Genomic DNA, 6,000 nt, shown 5'->3' on the forward strand with positions numbered 1-6,000 from the left:
TTGCCAGGAAATACATCTGCATTCATATCTTCCATTCAACCTCGGAAATTTTCTGTAACCATCTGTTTAGTTCATCTTGAAGTATTTCCATAGTTCTGTCTAATAATTCTGTAGATATTAGGATTTTATTCAAAATAGCTTATTTAGATACAGAAGTGCAAAAGAATCATGATCATTAATACATTTAAATCTGATTATTAAAAGCGCATTGCATATGAATGCTCTATCTGCATGTATACCTGTTTGCCAGAAGAGGATATCAGATAACGTTATAGATCATTGTGAGTCATTATATGGTTGCTGAGAATTGAACTCAGGACCTATGGAAGAACAGTCATTTCTCTTACACTCTGAGCCATCTCTCTAACCCTAGTATTCATGTGGGTCCCCAAATAACTTGAGCAAGGTCTGTTCCTAATGTTATTGCCAGATTATAGAATATGTTCCCCAACAGGGCTCCCTTGTGCAGGTTCAGTGAGAAGAGATGTGCCTAAACATGCAGAGACTTGATGTGCTAGGCTGGGTGAACACCTAGGGAGTGTCTACTGTCTCACAGGAGAAAAGGAAGAATGTGGGGAAGAAGGATGGAGCAGTAGAAATGGAAACTGAGAGAGTAATAGTGATGCTTTCTAGATCCTGGGGGGGGGGGTGCGACTGGAACTTGGGCAGTGATTGGAAAATAAATAAATAAATAAATAAATAAATATGTTGCATTACAAAATACAGAATTCTTATTCATTTTAATAATCCTGCAAAGTGGTGATATCAATAAACAATAAGACCATATTCTAGTATATATACCGTGTTCAATGTTAATATCTTAGGAGAAAATGCCACAATATGATCTGTGTATTATCCAAAGTTTCACTGGCCTGGAAGCATCCTCACAATGCTATTATTTTGTAATTCTTATATATAGACACTGTACACTTTAAAAGACTTTTATTCTTTAAGTATCTTTGACACAGTCTCAAAAGACTGGTTTTGAACTATATCACATAGCTAGAGCATAATTTTACATGGTACTATCTGCAACAGTTACATTATCTGATTCTGATTGTTAGGGTTTTCAGGACCTGCAATTTTGAATTTTGAACATTTCATCACTGTCTCTCACATTCATCATTATTATTATTATTAAAAATTATTAAATATTATTATATTAAACAAATGCAAATGAACCATAATTGCTCAAGTCCTTTTACGTGAATTGAACTTACCCACAGATGTCCTTTCTCTCTGCACCAGTAGTGAAGCTTTGTTTCTCAGAGCTCATGTGATAAACTAGTGATGGGGAAGGAGAAATGGAAACTGAGAGAATAATAGTGATGCTTCCTAGGTCCTGAGGGTTTCAAATAGAATTTCAAAGTCCAGATCTCCAAACACAGAATACTCAAAGAAAACCTCATAACTATTGTGTGGAGACATGGTTATGGAGCATTTATGTTTATTCATGTTATGAACATGATTCATCTAGCACACTATAAGTTAAACAACATGATTTAAGAGTTTTTCCAGTCTCATAGTCTACAGTACTTAGTTGAAAACTAACTTTTTTATGATGCTGTTATAGTTTTTGTTTTTTACATTTGAAAAACCAATCTCTAAGTTTATATTCATGGCATTAATGATTCTAATCAGAAATAGAATACTACAACTGCTCTAAATAATGACTCTGGTTTTATTAATGTATCATAAAATTATATTAGATAAACTTTGAGAGAGAGAGAGAGAATAACACAGTAGTGGATTTTGTGGTCTCTTGGGCATGAGCTTGTGTACAGTGTCAGAATCATTTACTTACTACCTATATGATATTCGTACAGGGATCTACAATAGCTGCATCAAGGGGCTTTGTTTAGTTATGAGTTTTCTTCATGCTCTCCTCAATACGTGTGACATCTGAATGTTAGCTATTAGTACTGCTATTCTTTGTCAATATTATAATTACAAGAAATCATGAGAATCTTTTAACAAGAATTACATACATACTCCTAGGTAGAAAATAGAGTCTCAGTGTGTCTGGTAATACACACACACTGAGGACTTAGGTAAAAAGTACATTAGGAATTTTCTGTTCCATTACACATAAGTGCTCACTAAAGTTATCTTAGAGAAGTATCTTTCAACTTGAAAAAAGCAAGGGACAAATCATCTACATGGTGTTAATGGTGGATAAGAGTACCAGATGCTTTGTTCATTACAGGAAAATAAATGCAATTGTAAATGATTATATTAAACAATTTATGTCCATACCTAAAGCACTAATATTGCATAATTTTTATTTGTTGACACCTAAATTTCCATACAAATATCAAATCATATGTAAATATATATCATGAATATAAAACTAGAATTCTCTGCATAAAGGAAACAATTGGGAAGCAGAGGGGTGAAAGGGATGCAGCTACATGACTGGAGGGAATAGGTTCAAAGGTATTCAACACTTACTAGAAAATGGTCTTACAAAGGCTAGCATGATAAAATTTAAAATACATAATTTCAAATATTTAATTAAAATACTATGCAATACCAATGTAGTAAATCAATGTAATTGTAGGTGATGTTCTTTCCTATCAATTTCTACTTGCACACATACTATCATAGTTTTAAAGCTACCCACAAAAGAACACAGTTGACAGAATTTAATGGGTATTGTTGACAGTACTTAATGGGAATTAAGTACTTGAAATGATATATAAATCTAAATTATATAATGTAAATGTATCTAAATTAATTTTACTCTTTGTTAATAAATTCCATGTACTATATCAAATAAAGGAAAGCAATAAAACAATTGATGATGCATTTCACTTGTTATTCAGTAAAATAGTTAATGATCAAATCAACCTATATTTAGCAAAATTCTATGTCTTTTTTGATCTTGTGTGTGTGCCTTTGTGTGATTTTATTTAACATTACCAATTTATATATTTCCTATGACAATGCATAACCTTTAAAACAATAACAAAGGAATATTTGATTAATGTGCTTTGTTTCTAGAGACAAATACATATATATTAGGTCTAATTTTTGTCCTAGAAAATTAAGGTTCTATTACTGTGTTGATTACAAATTCTTCATGTGCTTCTGTGCCTTTGAGAACACATAATAATTTACAGCTGCTCAGTAAAAATTGAAAGATTATCAAGTGACTATCCTCAACACATTTTCATAAGGCTTCCCTTTATCTTGCCCTTTTTGTGGTGTGTAAGTATGTCATGGGGAATATCTAAAAATCAAGAAACATTTGAAAATAGCATTAACACTTACTGTATAAGACAGTTGGATACTTTCATCTGGGAAATGTCAGAACAAAAAAATCTGTGTTTATTAAGTTTGTAATGGGTTAATTGAATAAATAGCAATTAATATGTTCATCTACATTACTTTCAGTTACAATAATTTAGATGTGGATATCTAAATTATTATGTGAATTTTTCCATTTCAGTCCATTGAAGGCACTCAAAAGAGGCCTTGCTTTAAGGAGATATGATAGCCTCGTCATACGTCACAAATACAATAGTACCTAACAATACAATCTTGAATGTATTGACATCTTGAGGATGAAGAAATCTCAGGAGTAAAAGAAGTTTCTGTCTTTAAAGATATTGAAGTAGACTCTCAAGAAGTCCTCCTCCTTTCTGTCTATATCCCCCTTTATGTAGGAATTCCAGGAAAATTAAAACCTTCGATGAACTTTCATGATCAATGATAAGTACTCTAAGAAAAATGATTCTAGGACTAATTATCAAATGAAAGTATACTCCAGCTTGGCAGTCTGAGTTTTCATACGCTTCTAGGTCATTTAATTAAGAAAATATCTCTTCAATTTAAATCAGCTGTGTGGGCACATCTATTTTAGTAAATCAGCTAATTATAATATTTGGAACAAACTCAAATGAAGCAATGCCTCTTGAACAGGATTCTTCACCTTTGTAGTCCCTAGAGGTAAGAGTTCAGACCTTGCCAACAATGAGTAGCTAACTCCCAAGATTAAACCTATAATGGGAAAAACATATTTGCAAAGTACAATGTATAGGAACTGTGAGTCTCTTGATGTATTTACGTGAAGCAGGTAAGGTTTGAACCATCCTGAAGCATGCAGCAGATTCAGGGGACTGCATCTGCATGTAGCTAAGGACACCACAGCAAAGTGCAGTGTCAATCACTCCAAAACACCTTGAGATGCAGAGGCTGAGAGATGGGGATCTGTTGCAGCTGATAATCGATTTTTTCAGTTTGGGGAAAAAGTTTTGATTATGGCTTGTCTCTGTTGACATGAAACCAAATTATCTTCATACTTTTCATCTAACCCTTTAATTTCTGTGCAATATTAAACAATAATTTCTATTACAAAGAAACTCTTGTCCTAAAATGCACAGTGCTAAAGGGCTTCTTCCAGTATTCTTTTATTCAAACTTGCCATCAGTCCAGAGAGCACATATCCTCCTGACATTGAGTTACATATTGGGTCTTCTGTGTCACAAAGGCCTAGATATGGACCACAACTTAGTTGATGGACTTATTAAACACTGGCATTATAAATTTTATGCAACCAATAGATTAACCATGCAATATCATTATATTATCTGCAAGATAAAGAGAATCTCTAGTCTTTGTACATTTTACAAATAATTGCTAGTATATTCTTTACAATTCTATATATGAACAAAATGTATTTTGATCATGGTCACAATATTCCTTTAGTTCAACTGATTCTAAAACACTACCACCACATCACATGACTCTCTGAAATTTATGTTTCCTTTATTTACTTATTTAATTATTGATTCATCCATGCATTCTTTCTTCTTTAGATATTATTATTATTGTTACTATTATTATTATCATTATTATTATTAATCTTTTTAACAACCGAGTCATTATCACATCCCAGGCTGCCCTTTGTTCCTTATTCCATTCCTCCTCCCCATCTGCATGAGGATGTCTACACCCTCCAGCTAAATCCCATCAGAAAACTGCATTCCCTGGGGCCTCAAAACTCTATTTTTAAATTTTTTATTAGATATATTTCTTTACTTACATTTCAAATGTTATTCCCTTTCCTGCTTTCCTGCCCATAAGCTCCCCTCCCTCTCCCACATACGGGTATTCCTCCCATCCATCCTCCTTAATGCCCCCCATATTCCCCTGCACTGGGGGTTCCAACCTTGGCAGGACCAAGGGCTTCCCCTTCCACTGGTGCCCCAACAAGTCTATTCTCTGCTACATATGCAGTTGGAGCCCTGGGTCAGTCTTTCGGTAGTGGTTTAGTCCCAAGAAGCTCTGGTTGGTTGGCATTGTTTTTCTTATGGGGTTACAAGTTCCTTCAACTCTTCGATCTTTCTTCTAATTCCCCACAAGGGTGTCCTGTTCTCAGTTCAGAAGTTTGCTGCTAGCATTGACCTCTGTATTGGACATGCTCTGGATGTGTCTCTCAGGAGAGATCTATATCCGGTCCCTTTCAGCATGCACTTTTAAGCTTCATCCATCTTATCTAGTTTTGGTGGCTGTATGTATATGGGCCACATGTGGGGCAGGCTCTAAATGGCCGTTCCTTCAGTCTCTGCTCTAAACTTTGCTTCTATATCCCTTCCTATAGATATTTTTCCCCTTTTAGGAAGGAGTGGGAGCATCTGCATTTTGGTCATCCTTCTTTTTGAGCTCCCTGTGGTCTGTGGATGGCATCTTGGGTAATCTTCTAGCTTTTGGGCTAATATCTACTTCTCAATGAGTAAAAAATTTTTGACAGTTAGGTATGTCTTCTGTCACTGAGGTCTTACCAGGCAGTCCTCTGCTGTATTTTTGTCGCGGGCCTCATATCAGCTGATGTATGCTGCCCGGTTGGTGGCTCAGTGTCTGAGAGATCTTCGGGGTCCAAGTTAGTGGAAACTGATGGTCTTCCTATGGGGTCACCCTCCTCCTCAGCTTCTTCCCGCCTTTCCCTGGTTCAACCACAGGGGTTCCCATATTCTGTCCATTGGTTGGGTATAAATA

This window comes from Rattus norvegicus, chromosome 3, assembly GCF_021556685.1.
Source record: "Rattus norvegicus strain SHRSP/BbbUtx chromosome 3, alternate assembly SHRSP_T2T, whole genome shotgun sequence".
Lineage (NCBI taxonomy): Eukaryota > Metazoa > Chordata > Mammalia > Rodentia > Muridae > Rattus > Rattus norvegicus.